The sequence below is a fragment of the Calonectris borealis genome, chromosome 4, assembly GCF_964195595.1.
Source record: "Calonectris borealis chromosome 4, bCalBor7.hap1.2, whole genome shotgun sequence".
NCBI classification, from domain to species: Eukaryota; Metazoa; Chordata; class Aves; order Procellariiformes; family Procellariidae; genus Calonectris; species Calonectris borealis.
In genome coordinates this window covers 24,740,366-24,758,242 of record NC_134315.1, presented here as the reverse complement: position 1 = coordinate 24,758,242, position 17,877 = coordinate 24,740,366, and positions in this window count along the sequence as shown.

Sequence of the window (17,877 nt, the reverse complement as noted above, 5' to 3'; positions counted from 1 at the left end):
ACAGAAAGATAGCGTCAAGATTGATGCTGAGGATAAGAGGGCCCTCTTAAAGTCAAAACAGTACAAAAGTGCTGTTGAATCTCCAAACACAGCAACTGTCCACCAAAACAGACTATATGTTAAATTAGACTAAGCTCCCCTGTCCATAATATTTCATAATCAGAAAGCCTCAGAAATAACTGAAAGCCACCAGTGTAAGAATTCTGTGATGTATCACAAAATCTCATTCTTTAGTATTTTATTTTTTGGAAAGTGAAGCCAGAGGTTTTATGAAAATTGTGTGTCCCTGGAAACAGGGGACACACACATGTTCTTTTGCCCTAATTTTACTCTTCTTGAAGCTTTTTACTACATCTTCTGAAAGTGGCATATTAACTCCGCATGTCACAAATGGCACAAATCCTTTTATTTCTAAGTGCCATATCCTGCACACTTTGAGAATTGAGAAGTTCAGTATACTGATAACTGCAAGTGCAAACATCGGGGACTCTCCTGGGAGAGGTGAAAGTTGTGCTCTATTAGATCCTGATGATGAATCATTACCAAGTAGGGAAAAAATTTTAGTCACTCGATCAAATTTTCACACACACTGTGTTTTTAATTTAATAAACAACTGTGTAAAGGCATATAAAATATGTTAATTCTTTTGAAAGAGAATGAAAACTACTTTTTCAGAAAATAGTTTTACAAGTTATATAACATCGATCATTTTTCTCCAGTTTTCTAGATTTCTGGGTGCTATACTTTAAATTAAATTACTGACAATGAACCCCTGCAAAGGATATGTTTACTTGTCTTTATAGTGTTGTTTACTCTAATCTCTGTGTGGCAAAGCAAACACTGACATGAAAACAGCCACTACATCCCCATTTTTGATCAAAGGTGTTGTTGGTATTTAGAAGAAGGTGGGCACACTTCACATTTAATGAATGATCTGTTGGGTAATTTTAATGACAAATACAGCTCTGTGTGGTCTGCCATTTTCCAGGCAGAGCATTTATCCCCGTCAGCACTGCTGTGAATTTCTGCACATCAACTAGACAGAATTGAACTCAATCTCTTAGCTGCCTTGGGAAACATCCGAGACGTTTCCAATTTTCTTCTGAAATGCAGCTGACTAGGAGGCAGTGCACCTTAAATTAACAAGGATTCATCAAGGCATAATTGTTATATTCTTGCCCCATGATTCTTTCCTGTTGTGTACACCTGGTCACATGTGCTTGTCTTGTATTTTCTTTAGAGCATGCCACAGCCAGCCATGAAGAAAGTTTGTGTGTGTGTGTGAGACAGACCAATCCTGCTGTTCTAACAGCCGGGGATGGACACATGCACCAGAACTCTATTGACATGAAGCTGTCCAGAAGCACGTCTTGTGTTGCTTTCCATGTTGATTTGGCTTGTATTTCATTGTGCCTAATAGAGACACATTTATTGTTGTCTAGTATACTTTTGAACAAAATTTGTTGATATATCCTTGTTTATTTAAATTCTGTTTTGTAAAAAGATAAAATAACAGGTGAGAAATATGTTCTCACAAATATACAAAACAACTTTTAGTAACTTCTGCTCCTATTCACATAAATGCATATTCCATGTATCTCCTATAGCAGGCCTAGGTATAAGCCTGGCATATATAGATACCAGACCGCAGCTGAAATCTTGTCTTTTCCATTGGGTTTCATGTGAACAGCTGAATGCCGCGAGTGGTGTGACCCGCTGTCAGCATTAGGAGTTCCATGCAGGGAAAGAGAAGAGACTTAGAGAAAAATCATACAATAAAATTTTTGATGAAATGGAATTGTTAACTCCAAGAATGGATCCTTGCAATGTAATCGTATGTTACGGATCATTGCCACTACGAACAGCAGAAAGAATCTAAGCTTGTAAGAGCTCTTTTTCCCTGAATTGCAGACCTCTGAGGTTAGGAGCTAGAGAAACTGAGTTTCATTCATGTTTTAATTCAACCTGAGCTCAGTTTGTTCAAAATTAAGAGCAGATTCTGTCCACAGACTTTTCAATTTATACACTATAACACTGAAGAGGCAGTAAAAAGGTGGAAAGATGTCTATATCATTGCTTTGAGACAAAAGGTTCTTGAACTACTGTCCTTAAACTGTCGGCTGTTGGTATTGCTCCTGAAAAATATAACAAGGTTTCTTTTTGCCCTTCATCACAAATTCTAGTATCTTCTTTACTGACGTATGGGTGGTAGAAGGAAAGAACAAAAAAAAAGAAAAAAAAACAACGAATCACTTGGATCCTGCAGTCTTACCGAGCAGCATCAGTTCTTGGCTTATCACCTTTCATTGGATGGGAATTAAAAAAAAATACAAGTTGCTATGAGGAAATGGGATAAGAAAAATGAAGGTAGTGTGGGCAGTAGTAGTTTCTCTTTTCATTCTTGGCTGCAGATATTTAGTATTCTGCCCACACTTCTAGTCTTTTATCCTGCCTGCCTCCTGTTTCTTGTTTTCCTGGCATTCAGCCTTACTTTGGCTGAGCTGATAAGAGGCAGCTGGCGCAAAGGCTCATTTGCATCTTTCTCTAGCTCTGCAGTGACTCAATGTGGTAGGTAACAGCTATGGAGGTGGGAAAACTTGGGATAAGCTAAGATCCTGGAGGAAAGGCAAAGAAGGAGAAAACAAGTAATTAGAGAGATGGAAAGCAAAGTCAGCATGTGCTAAAGAGATCAATGCTTCTGAAAATACAGGGTGGGGACAAGGTCTCTGCTTGAAACCTTCAGAGGAGGAAACTTATTTTCTGCAAAAATCTTCCAAAGAATGGGAGACTGGATGTGGTGAAGGAGAAGGGATTTATTTGGAAAAGGATTCTTAGGTGGTTTTTTTTTTTAGATTTTTTTATCTTACTTTAATTAGTATTCATGAAAGCAACAATAAGATCATGCTGTTATTTTTCAGTTTACATTTGTATTTAACATATAAATAGTAAATCTACTCAGTAAATCTACTAAACATATGTATAATGAGGGAGGAAGAAGGAACATCTTGACATGTCTAGCAATTTGCAGTATTTTCTAATCTGCAGTCTAGTATATTTGTTGTTTTCATTTCTTTTTTGTTGGCTTTTAAATGAAGAAAAATATTTTAATATGCCCACGTTAATGCTTTCTCTGTCTTTGGATCTATGGTTTGCCCCTTACTTTATACTGCATAAAGAAATGCATCCATGGATGTTATTTCAACTCTTAAACATGTGGAATCTACTAAACAGCATAAATTACAGAAGTGAATGTTTCAATAATTAATAAAATACAGCTATATTTCTTACATTTCTTAATGTCTTTTTCCTGGATTGTTCATAGGAAGACTCGAATACCGAGTGCCTGTACTGGAATATTTATCTCTAAATATTCATCATGAGTTCACTTAGCAAATCATTGCCTGAGTTAGAAACATTTCTGATTCCCAGATGATTGTTAGTGTCCTTAGTTTTGACTGGTGATGCTTGTTTTGGGGATAAATGTCAGAAAAGTCTTTAAGCAGATGCTGAAATTGATCCCTTTGGCATGACTAAGAATAAGCCTTATACTTAGCATATTAAAATAGTGTAAGAACATAAGAAATACTCTTCTGGATCAGATCAAATGGTCCACCAAGTTCAGTGACAGTAAGAGAGAATGCTTAGTGAAGGCACACAAATCTGGCCAATTCATTTTACTCATACTTCTCCACAGTCATAGGATTAACGATCCTGACTGTTCACCTCAGCATCTAGTTTGCAAGCCTATCATTTATGAATTTGCCTAATCCCTTTTTGAAGCAGCTGATCTACCTCCGAAATCTCCTGTAGAAAGAGATCCCAGAAAATTTCTGCCCACTGTGCAAAGAAATATATTCTTTCACCTGTTTTAAATTGACCTCGTGGTTGTCTCAATGGATGTTCCCTAATTCTAGGGTTAGAGAATTAGGTGACTAACAGTTCCATGTTCACCTTATCCACTCCATTAATGAATTTGAAGCCGTGATCTCGCCTCATTCTTCTTCTCCTCTGCAAACTGAAGGGTACACAGTTGTTTTTATTTCTCCATTTAAAAAGGTGAGATGCTCTTCATCATGTCAGTTGCTCGTTGTCCTTATTCTATCTCCAGGATAGCCTTTTTGAGATACAAAGAGCAGTATTACATGTAGAACTATAAAAACAAACTAAAAAATAAATCTTTCCAGAGAAAGGTACTAATGTTTCTCCCTCTCAGGAGAGGGGAAAAAGGAAAAAGAAAGGAAGAAAGAATAAATCATATTTAACAGTCACAGCTGAAATTTAACAGCACTGAATGGGATTTGAGGAAGAGAACGTAATAGAACAGAAATCAAGTTTTTAATTTGCCATAAAACCTGTACAAAATATGATTATGTAGTTATTTCAATTGCACATAAGAATTCTTTTCCATGGGTAGGCAATATATGATTACTTGCACAAGAAGCAAAGCAGCAGACTTTGTGGTTGATCTGTGTCTGTGATAACTGCCAGTTATTTTGCCATAAAAATTTTGGGATTAGACACTATCACACAGCGACAGAAAGTGTATCTTGCACTCCATTGCAGAGTAATAGTTCAGCAAGAGTGCAAATTGCCAGGATATCAAGAAAGGTTTTTAGAGTTAAGAAAGACTATTCTCCTCAGAGACAGAGACAAGTGTTTCTGAGGCTCCAATATCTTCCACTGATAAGAGTCAGAAAAGGCTCATACGCTACTCATAGTTGCTATTATGGAACTATGTCATTGACATTCTAACCCTCCTGCAAAAAAAGGGTGTCTGATAATTTTAATTAGATGATAAATAATTACCAGCATGAATAAAATACGGTGTGTTCACATAACCACATGTGATTTTCTTTGTGCCGTCAGTGTGAGTCTGAAGAAGCAAATTATTTCACTCATAATTATGTATGTTTTAATTTTATCCAAAAAGAGAAAAAAACCCAACAAAAAACACACAAAAAATTTTTGCAAAGTCTTTGACTTTCTGTGATCCAAAACTGGAAGAAAGAAATAAAAAAGAGGTTTCTGAGGTATTTCAGAAGGCTTTGCTTTTATTTCTTTCTTGTAAAACTATGACATTTTTGAAGTATTTTGAAAAATATGCTTCCTGTATGCAACGTCTTCTCTGCACTTCATTATTCATCAGAAAATCTTAAGGATTCCACAGCTGTTTCTTCATGACTGAAATTTTCAGCAAGACTTCTGCATGATTGCAATTCTCTCACGATATATCAATATGCAATGTGTTCCTTGCAACATACCTTTAGCCTGTATGTTAACAGATGAGTGCTGAGGCTCTTGTTGGGTGAAGATGATGTTTGGTCATGTTATGGGACAGGGACCATTGTTACACAAGTATCCAGTTTGCTGAATGCATTTTAGCTATTTTACTTCTGAGGCACAGGTACAGATCTTTTGTCTTCAGTAATCTATTGTTTCTTGTGCTTAGACAGTTTTTCTTGGGTTTTACATAAACTTCATATGCTTCCTGACACATATTTTGCTCTTCTGAAACAGAATCTTGACACTTACTGTTTTAATAATCTTCTTTTCATCTTCATCAGTATTAATAGGATAGGTCGTGATTTTCTTCTGTGCTGAAGAAAAGATGACACAGGGCCCTTTTTCCTGTCTTTTGCCTTAGCTCTTGCAGAGGAGCCAATTCTGAATCACACAGGAGGCTGACAGGCAAGGTCTGAATTGCTGGTCCACCTCACAAAAGGCTAAGGTAAACCACTTTCAAGGCTATGCAAATATTTGTGATTTGCAGTTCCACTCCTGAAGTGCTCGGTTAGTTTTATGTGCTTGGTAGAAAGGGTATTCACTTCCAAAGTGAAGTGAACTAGACAGGGGAAATAAAGAACTGCTCCTGAGATATGATATCCTTTATGTAAAGATGTTCAAAACAATAAAAAAGGAATTTTTTTTCTTGGTAATTTGTAGCACAATAAAAGATGGGTACACCAGAGATGGAATGCACCCGATTGTTCAGTCAGTGGATTCTTGGTACGAAATATCTCTGGATATAAGTATTCTTAAAAGACAAACAGGGCTTACACTCATATTTCATGCACATTGACAACCTGGTGGCACAGTTGCTACTATTATAATTTATTACAGATCTGGAGAAACATCATATCTTTGCAGCAGAGATAAGGAAAAAGGTCTGAATGTCTCTGTGTTTCTGCTCCTTTTTTTTTTTTTTCATTTTCCTTTAAATATACACTTTTCACAATTTTAACTTCTATTTGGTGACCTATAACCTCATCTGTTTTCAAGGGCACTTCAATTTAAGAGCAGCAGTAACAGCAATAGCAGAAGATTCTGCTGTGTAGCTATGAGAAGTATTTCAGTAATGAAAGGGATAATTGTGGCTCCCTGCCTCTGCTGTAATTGAAAATCTAGTATAGTGCCTTTTCCATTTAACTTTATTGCTTGTGTTCATATCATTGTACAGAGGGAAAGCAACACTAGAATAATGTCTCTAATGGTGCTTTCCTGTCCATTCACCAGTTTGAAACCTAGCATTAAAGTTAAGAGGAAGAGCAATTAGATATATTCAATTATTGTGGAGGGAAAGAACTATAATTATACGTTTCAGCAGTGAAAAAGTACTGCTTACCAAATACTTACTTACTAGTTCTGTCTACCAGGTTATCTCCGATGAGCTGGAAAACAAGTAACATGTTAACACAATGGTCCAAGTAATTTATGCTGAATTACAATGGAAAACCTTTTCACTATAGTAATTGCAATAACATGTAAACGAAATGGCTAAAGCTGTTCCATCCACTGACAAAGCACAACCTTAAATCTGCAACGTGTTGAATATTTTCACTTCCTGTGGTCTTAACTGCCAGTGAGGGTAAGTTGTACATTGCACAGTACTCTTCTTTGACAATAACTATTCTTACACAACGTGGTTTTCAAACTTTCTTAACTTTCTTCAGGTGACCTGATAACTGAGTTTTTATAACAGCATACATATTATCTGAAACACAATGGGTTTAACCATTCTAAATGCATCTGAAATATATGCTTATTATTTACAGTCACTTGTATCGCTGTGAAAAAAGAGCAATTCTGAAAATAAGTACTAATTATGCATCTGAACAGTATGCTTACTGTCTTATAAGAAAATGTAGACCCACAAGACCCAGTCTTCCACCCACTCTGACATGGCATCAGTTGGATTCTGTTTTCAGAGTAAAACCCATGTGGATATTCTGCAGTGATGAATCCATAAAGTCCAGTTTTGTCCTTCTCAGTACTTACTTTTGTGTATTTCAGGTAAAATTAGTGGAGCTACTACGGACTTATCTCCTTTAAAATTAGAGGAAAAATTGGCTTTGTATTTAATGCATGGGAATGGAGAGAGGTACTTGGTATTTTGCAGCAGCAGGCAATATAAGAAATGCAGGGAAAGAATCTTCAAGGGCATGAAAAAAAAAAGGAGCTATCAACAATCATACTCATCCTCTTCTGCCTTAATGAAAAGTGACAAAGGTCTGTTTCTTTTTTGTGTTTGTATTTTTTATTAGCTGCTCGGTAAGGGAAACTATTTTTAATAGGCGGATATTTCTGGTATGTGTAAGGGGATGGACACTTTCCTTCAGAGTTTCCATTCTAAATCAGTCGAAGGTTTTTTGAGGCATCCATTCATGTCTAATTCACGTCCTTTGAAGAGTCAGTCATCCTATGCTACTGTTAAAAAATGTCATGGAAACATAGATGTGAAGACAAAAGAGTAGAACAAATTGAGGTCTCAGTGTGACATGTGATGGTGAAGAACTCTGACTAAGCTAAAATTGTGGGGATTTCATTATTATATAGTCATTAGCTTAGTCAAAGCTAGAGGTGTAGATTTGTTTTGGGTATAAACAGAACAGGGAAATGGGCAATATTAACAAATAACTATGTGAGTTCAAACTGATCTGGATAATGTGAGTCCTTGCACGAAACATTTATTTGTACAGGTTCTTCAGAACACCTCTGAAATGAACACACACATCCCATGTGCTGTAGTACTGTTATTCTCCTGAATGGTTATCAGATTTAAAAATCAAAACAACAATTGGACTATGCATTGAAATAAGGAAATAAGGTGACAGAAATAAGGAAAAAGTGAGGAAATGAGATATTTGAACATAAACATAGTTTAAAAAAAATACTAAAAAAGGAGATGTGCTTCCAGACACAGCTGCTGGACAGATGAAAGGTTAACTAAGATAACAAACTACAAAGAAACACAAGTAACACTATGGCAAAACTTATGTGCTCTTATTTTTTCTAAACTTGTGGTGGAAAGGACAAATATTTCCACTTTGGGTAGTTGATACACTACTGATATCACTTGTATTTAACAGACTTCTAAAAAGGACATGGAAAAAAAATTAACCATTTTATTCCAAAATTTACAATTGAATAAATAGTCCTAAAGATCTGTGATAAGTCCTTCAGAAATTATCAACTGATTTCAATTACTTGATAAATCAAAGGATATTAAGTCAACATAATGTATTTACTGGAGTCTGAGTGTTTGGTTATGTTTAGCATTTTAGGTATCTACTACTTAACCTGTAACAAAGTTCATATTCTTACAAACCATTTTGCCTCTGTTTACAGCTTTCTGCAAATGGTTCCAGTTAAATAATCCATTTCTACTTGGATTATACTTTGGTGTGGGTCAGCTGCTGAAAGCAGTCATGGGTTAATACTTAATATCAAAGGTACCTGTTTCAGGACAACTACTTCCTAACATTACTCAGCAGAGCACACAGAATTTCAAATTATTGGACAAATATGCATAGTTGACCCCTAGTCAAGACTTTTTGCTAATGGTGGTAAAAGACTCTTTGATGGTGAAAAACTTTATGGTTGTAGTTACATTTTATATATACGTATTTGGCTTTATTAAGGTAAGGAAGCTGGTAAAGAATGGCATTAAAACTGTAACTTTTATTTCTGTTTTAGAGAACTAGTGCTCTGTTGCCACAGGTCATCAAAATGGGGTGAAGCTTTTGACACGTCTTGTAATTTCTATCCTAAACACCCTAGAAACCTTGTTAATTGAAATTCACAAGTAATTTTACTACTGAAAGATCTTATGGATAAGTAATTTTTTCAAGTTCCTTCCAGGCAGGCCAAAGACAATAATTTCCATTGCCATCAGAAAGTAACATCCCGCCTTTGTTGTGCTGCACGGTAGAGAATATTTTCTGCAGTATCCCTAAAGACAGATATGAGGGACAAAGTCTGAAATTTATTTGTTGTTTTGGCTCCAGCACAATAAATACAGGTGAGAAAGATTTCTGTTTGCTGCCCACTGTATTTTGTTCAGGTAAGATCTGGAGACTCTGAGTGGTTTGTCCAGTTGTATGACTAATTGGAAACTATAAAATTGAAAATTGCTTAAGATTTTCTTGGAAATTCCCAGTTTCCATTAAATCTGAAAAAAATAGTGATTGATGATTACATATTTAAAAATGGGGATCTGAAATATGGTTGTATACCAAGTGAATGAAAATATTCTCAGTTCTAAAAAGCAAGCAGAGATGAGCAAATAGTAGAAACATTTCCTAAGCACTCATTATAATTTGAACTGTTGGGAAGCATTAGCTTTCCTTCCACAGTAGAATGCTAAATTTCAGGATAATACGGGAAACAATTTGAAATTCAAATCATTGATGGAATTATAGAATTATTGTTATTAAATAAGAAAGGAATTTCATAATATAGATATTGATTGAAAAGAAAGTTTTGTATATGTACTGAACACAGCATTTGCATATCAAATTAGCTGAGGAGTTTGATGTTAAGATAGCTGTAAGATACATGAGGATTTCCCCCCCCCAATCCCAACAGGCAAAACAGTAACTATTTTGCCACCATCGTAAGTGTAATAACTATTTTTAACTGCAAAGAATGTATATTCTAGTTTCTTGATAATATTCTGTAAATGTTGTGGGAAGAGTCTATTAAAAAAAAAGTGATAAAATTGTACTCAATACAGACCGAATTTGAAGAAAATATGCTCAATATCAAGGAGGAGAAAACACTGTTTTCTAGGACAAACTGGAGAGAGTGGAATTGTATGTGGGATTATGATTGTGTGCACACTCTGCACATGGGAACAAGGCAGGATTGGGCATATCCACACACTATACAAAGGCTGGGTTTATTCCATGATGTGTATTGCAGATTGGTTACTGTTTTAAATAAGTGATCTTTTCTTTCCTATTCTATCACTTCAACTTCTGGACATGCAGTTTCAGTCTTGGTGGGAGTAGCACAGTTAAACATGCACATAATAATAGGTATACTTCCTTTATTCTGCAAGGTATAGAGGTCAAAAATGTTGTTTATGCTGGATGGATGCTTACAAAGTTGTGCTTTTCCTAATAGAACAGTTTTTACAGCTGAGATTGGTTCAGCTTCATGACATTCAGAAATGCATCAGTACATGTCATATTCTTCACAGCAGGATATTTTATGATTACTGTAATTTTATGATTAACTGTAAGTTACTCTGCAAACACATAGGTTTAAAAAATTGTAAAAGTTTATGAATGAGGAGTCAGAAATTCAATTAAGGAATATTATGACCATAAAATACAACAATAATATATTTAGGGGAAAAAACTGTAAAAAAAACCCCTGAGAATTATAGCTTTGTGAATGATTTTATTTGTTCAAAAGAAAATCATTCTTATAAATAAAAATTAGTATTATTTCATCAGGCAACTCACATATACCATGAATCATGAATAAAATTAAAATTTTATTTTCACAGAAGTACATTGGCAGGGGCTTTTCTCTCTCCTGATATAATCCAGGTGAACCTTAGGGATACTTTACCTTCTTTCAGTTCGTAAGGATTATGTCTTCAGCTATGTGAGATGATGCAGCATGTGCTGGAATTATTATACAATGATTGTAAGGAATAGTAGTCGCAGGGATGGGTAATTCTGCCAGGTATTCTCTGAGGTGATTAATCGTTGCTCCTTATTTCAGTAAGTAACTAATTTATGTTGTCAGAGATTTACTGCCTGCTGTTTGGCATGTGACAAAGTGATTCCAAACTGTACTTTCTGAGTTACTTCAACTGCGGCAAGGCTGGAGTAATTACAGTGTTGTGTAAGTGGAATTTCAATGGAAGCTGTAAAGATAAACCCAGAGAAGTGCAGAGGGCTCTTTTTTTCATCTGGGTATATGATGCTGCGACCGTGCCTGAGTGTATCTGCAAAGAAATTCTGAATATAGAGGTTTAACTTATTTTGTTGCATTTAAATTCAGTAATTACTTTGGAAGGTAGAATCATACATACCTTGTCAACTTTTTTAAATTACAGTCTATCAGGAACAATTGTCTGTTAATTCAGACAATTGTGTGGTAAAAATTGGAAGGAGAACCTAGGACCAACAGTTGCTACTCATACCTTTTGAAGTGGAGATTGGAACCGAATGTCAGTGTCAGATACGAAGAGAGATATTTCCTAGACCTGGCCATATGTTCAGCGTTTCCCATTATGCTAACAAACAGATACTGAAAGAACTTCTACACACTAAATACTAAACATCAGCTTCTGTGCTTTAATTACATTAATAAAGTCTTTCAGCCAATACACAGTAGATCAACTTGATCGTATACCCACTTTTGTGTTGGACAATCTTGGCTTGTTCTTTAAATCAGTACTTGAGAAACATAGATAATATGACATCATTTTCTGTCTTTCTCAGTTCATTCAAGTCACATTTCCAAGTGTTTTTTTCTATAGCCATAAGGGACAAACTTTTTTATTTAATGGATGGAAGGAGGAAAAAAAATGCACGGGAGAATGCACATCATCTAAACATTTTATTCACACTTTCACCTACAGCAGACAGCACTGTGAAGAGAACAAAACAGAAATTCAAACCTTGAGCTAAATACTATAAGATTTGGGATAGAATCAACAGACTCAGAAACACCGTGTTTTTCTATGGAAATTTCTTTTGGGGAAAAAAAATTCTTTTGGAAATATTGTATTTTCGTAAATCTTGTAAAACAAACAGGAATCAGATGCATCCAAAGAGTGAACTGACCTTCAACATGTGCCCTTTGAAGTTATTGTGATGAACTAGTAATAGAGACCCTCACAGAAAACCTAGTTTTGACCAGTAGAAGCATATATAAAAGATTTTTCCTTGAACTTAAATTCTACAATTGAACACCTATGAATATTGTCTGGAACCATCTATGAACATATCCAATTTCTCTATTCCAAAGTGAAATAGATAATCTTCACACAAACAAGTTTGAAACTAATCCCAAACTATGCTACTGAAGTAACATCTCTGACAATGAACTTCCAATTTTAATGCCTCAAGGGACTGCTTTATTGAACTTTGTAATAAATCAACCAACCTTATATAAGGATCAGATTAGGGATTTGCATACTGGTAAAAGGTTAAGCAAATCTGTATGTTGTTAGTATTTTTAATTTACATCTTTAATGAGCTGTAGCTGGTTTGGCTTCCCTCTATTTGACTACATAGGACTTGAGTTTACTTTTGATGTACTTGCAGTCATCTCATATGTGAAGAAAATACTGAAGCGTATGAATTCAGGGGCCAAAAATCATACAGATTCCCTGCTTACCACAAACAAATTTGCACACAGGTAGGTCATTTTCATGGACTGATCTAATGCAAGCAGATTATCACTAATCAGAACATTAGAATTTCTGTTAATTACAATTTTGTAAATTTAAGGGACTTCATGTTGACATACTAAAATTTTAGGCTAACAGGATAATGTTTATCTTTTCAACCAGAAAGTGCTGAAAGCACTTACTTTTTATAACTCAAACACTGGTTTGTAAGTCACTATTAATAATGATTATGTACAAAAGGGCTATTTTTTTTCACTTTCACTGTATAAGTAGAATCTTCTTTGAATACAAAGCTGGTGTTTTCCAGTGAAAATCCTGATGAAGATCAGTGCAAATACTTAATGGGAAAATGCCTTTTAACATGATTCTTCTAAAATCATTATAGATCAGAGAGGGTAATGTGTTTATGAAGATGTGACTATTAGCAGCTGTAAAGCTTTGATGAAGAATAGCAAACCAGAATAACAAACTAATGTGAAGAACAAATGGTTCTGTCTTAAGTTACTGATTCAACCTTACCAGGACATTTTTACTTCCTTAATTTGAATTTAGAACTTGTTTTTCCTACAGACTAAATTTTCATTTACTGAATTTGCTTTATGTTTTTTTATGGTTCTTTCAGGAAACTAACTTTAAAAAAAAGGAAGAAAAAAGTAGTAATGTTAGATAGAAATTAGTATCATGAAAGACTGGAGGAAAGCAGAGAGAAAACTAAAGGAGAATACTAAAACATATTGTAAAGATGTATGGTAGTGTCCAAGTGCTGATAAATTGATGTCTACATGATTACCAGCACTCTCACAGTCTTCAGAGTTGTGTAAAAGGAACAGGATCTGGTTGACATTCAGTTGTTAAAGTGACTGTAACCCACCAATGCTATAAAGCCATAACAAGAACAGATCTCCAGTACAGATAGGAGAATATCAATGTGAGTACAAACATTTTAGACCTTAGCAAGAAAAAACGTATTTTCAGAAAGGATTCTATAATTTATTCATTAATGGGGATAGGCTTTAATGCCCTGTAAGGTATTTTTTTTGGCATTTTTCCTTTGTTTGCTGTTTCTAGCCTGTTTCCTAGTGCACGATAATGCATTGCAATAGCTATAGCTGCACTGTATGTCTGAGTCAGGGCCCAAAGGAGGAATTTCAGCTGCTACTATACTCAGATGCAACATGTTATCTCACCTAATGCCATTCTTGAAGAACTTAGCCCTAACATTAATATTTCTGTTCCACAAATAAAATATGGGCCACTTGGATTTACTGAGGCAGTGACAAACATTGAAATTAAAAACTTTGTGGCTCTGGCCTTCAGTCTTTTTATTCAAATGTGTCTTCACAATTGAAGGAGATATCACCAAAAAAAAAACAAAACAAAAAAAAGAAAATTTTGCGTTTAGTGACAATTTAAATCTTTAATAATAGATTTTGTATTGGGCATGTGCCTAGAGCTTTCATCTAAGAACCTAAAAATATTTTGCAATTTTAAATTTTATTTCCTAGGATCCCCATGGGCGTGGTCACTGGGTTTCTGTGAAAGTAAATATTACGAAGATAAAAACTCACATAACATTCACATTTAAGACTTATATATGATTGTCTTGGTTCTGAATTACTTAGAGAAATTTTCTAACCAATTGTTGTTACCTTTTAGACTTGTAATACTAATATTCTGTATGAATCCCTGGAGGAAAAAATCATATGGAGGGAAAAATAAATTAAAGCTTTCACAAATCATTCCATGGAGGTTGATTATTCAGATTTTTTCTTCTAAAATACTGGACAGCTGTCTGGTTATTTCCATTTTTTAGCCTGGTTTAAATTAAATCATAATAAGTAGACTTAGAAATCATATGAATTGAGATTGTTGGTGATTAGTACAGAATAACATTTCATGGCTTTGGTCAAATACAATTTTTCTGACTTCTATAGGAATCTTGAAATCATTTTAGTTTCCCTACTTTATCTTCAAGCACCCTCTCTGGTATTTGATGAATAAGATTTTTTTTTCCTTTGATATAATGGATAATGAAATATTTGCATTTTTTTAGTTTGGGGACTGATAATTGTACATTATTTTATATTTCCTGGTATTTTTGTCCTTGGTATTTGAACTGTCATTATGGAACAGTATAATTTTATGAGATTTGCTCGTTGTTCACATTTTTATTGAGCTATAGTGGCTTTGTTATGCACCGAAGTATGTCAGTGTCCTAATTTTTAATGTTACACTACATCCTTTCATATATCTCTAAACTATCTATATTCCATAGTAAAGGCTGACCTAACTTTATCCTTAGGAAGATAGCTGAATCTACAGTCGCTGGAGAAAGTGGTGCAGTCCATGGACAGATTCACCCCTGTAGGATGGGATGAATTATTCTCTGGAGGGGTCTGTTTTATTATCTACAAGGGAATCTAGACAAGTAACGTATACTAGGCCACTACTTTTCTTTTTCTTGGATATATTTCAAGATGATTTTAGATGCCTTCCCTTTAAGTCAGTTTATGCATAAATTTTCTCTATAAGACACTGGATGATTATCATAAGAAAACACCCAACAAAAGAAATTATAGGAATCTTTTGTTGTTTATGTGGTGTCACTCTATTGCACAGTCAAAGTTAAACAAACACTGAAGTACCATTAAGAATCTAACAACTGCTTTCACTCTGACTGAGCTAAAACTTCAAAAATGGAAAAAAGGAGCCTAAACTGAAGCCTGTACGCCTCATTACCTGGGAGAAATGTGCATGTTGCAACATAAAACAGAATAGCGTCAACACTGTATGAGCTGTTTTCTGTGTGAGAGGAACATAGCCAGGTTTGATGCATTTTCCCTGTTTGTTTAACACATTTCTCTCTCTTGGTACTATTTGTACGATATTAGACCTGGTGGTTATGTTAGCTATTCTGTTGCCTTCTGGGAGTGGGTAGGTGTTTTGACCTAAGACCATGTTGAAATTACTAAGCTTTACCTTTGTCATCCTCTGGGGACTCAAATGTTGCAGCACCATGAAATGAAGCTGCCAGGAATTCAGATTTATGAAACTTGTTGTAATGTATAGAGCAGATAAGCTAATATTTTAGCATGTTTTTGGCTGGCCTGAGATCTAGTGCAAGCCCTTCAGGAAAGATTGTCCTTAGCAGATGAAGGCTTAGAGGCAAAGCCATTAGCTCAAATTCTACCAAGTCCTTGGAGAAACTTGGCTTCATCTCAAAAAACAAGAGTACAGCTGCTCTGAAAAGGTACGCCCTATAACAAAGATGCCACTAAACTTGAAGTGAGTTTCTTCTGCTGGATGTAAGATGCCCTTCAATATAGGGTGCATAGTAAAAATTCCTGTTAATACAGAAATTGTAATGTAGGATGATATAGCATATCCTTAATACTAACTGTAGTTATTAATTGTGTTCCTAGCATTTGGTTTTGCTTAGCAATGCCACTTGCACATTATTACAAGTCCATATATGTACACATACACAGAGTAATAAAAGTATACCAAGATATGACATGCTTAAGCATCAACTATTAAAAGTAAATGGAGGTAGTAAATGTATGGCCACCAGATCATGCTAAACCAGATTTTATTGTTGACAGCGGTACTCATACATAGCAAAATCTGAAATTTCCCACCCCTCCTAAGATAACACACAGACACACAAGGAGAAGGAGCAGCAGAAGACATTTTCTCTAAACAGTACCAAGGTTTGCAAAAGCAATACCGGTAGAAATTTGAAACTGGAGCTAGCAGGGGACTTTACAGATGAGTTCTCAGAGGCTGATCCATGCTGGGGGGAGTGGAAAAGAGGGGAGGGGTGACAATTTGAATAGAGGAAAGGATTTTAGATTCCTGTAGGAAAGAAAAAGGGACAAATTAGGTGGATTTTAGTGGAAGCTGTCTTCCGTACCATATGGTCCAGTGCAGCAGAAGTGTGATTGTCTGCTGACTTTGGGCATGCGACCAGAAACACTAAACAGTAGTGGTGTTTGAGAACTGATAGGCTTCAGCACAAGTTTCAGTCAGTAAGCCTCAGATCTTGCTAAAGCCAATCCCAGGCCAATCCCAGCAAGGGATTTTAAAACTGCCTGTGGCATTTTCAAATCAATCCATCAGTCTGTAGGTAGCAATGTAAAGAATGCACAGCCAGCACAATGCCTGTTCCAACCAGTGATAACTCTGCTAGTGCATTCTGAGCAAGCCACAAGCAATTCAAAAGTCCTGTGAGCAAAGAGTCACAATAAATGAGTCTCTGTTCCCAAGAGGTTGAATCATGATTACAAGGATCAGGAAAAAACAGTGTCGCTTGAACAAGGAATAATGCGTTATAAAATTAGGTGCATGGAAAAAATAGTCTTGCATACAGATCACCCTAGCTTATTATAGCATTCATCTTTAGAGTAACCTTTCATTTTTTCCATGGAATTTAAAGCTAAGGGAAGAAGTGTAATATAAATCTAACAAGCCTATTTTCTTCACTGTTGCAGTTCTTTTTGTTAATTATACAGAGAGAAAACCCAACATTTCAGGGCTAACTTAAATTAATCCTACAAGGTATGACCCATCACTGAAATCTATCCCTTCTGTGCAAAGCAATGAATCCTATTGCAGGTGAACAGGTAACTAATTGCTATTGGGCTTATGATAATGTGCTCTGGAAGAACATGGTAAGACAGACATTAGAGCCAGATTTAGTAACAGTATTAAGGCAACCAGCTGTCATCTGTAATGGTGCTTTCCCATTAAGAAAACTGTGTAGGTGAATACTAAAATGGGCTTTCTTTTCTGGAAGATGATAGTCAATTGAGAGTTCAAACCTACAGGTACTGAAAGGACAAGAGTTCTTGCACAAAGCATTCTTGTGTATGTTAGTGGTTGAAAATAACTAAACTTCTCTGTATACCTACATTTCCAGGAGTCTTTTGGCAAACATCTATTTTGTTTCTGCTCTATGAGTGGCCGTTTGGTTAAATTTTTCAAGTACATTTGGAATTTCTTATCTTCTCATCATCAAGTAGCCAGTTAGTCAATCCAAAAGCAGAAACATTTCAAAGATCTCACCTGTGCTTCAATTTTTTTTTTTCTCTAGGCAAAATCCAAACAAAATGGAGAATATTTGTCTTGAACATCTTTTTTAATGGAATGATGTTTTACTTAGCATTTTGTTCTTGATGGCCAGCTCCTACCTGTGTGTACAGTGATTAGCACACTGATAAATAGAA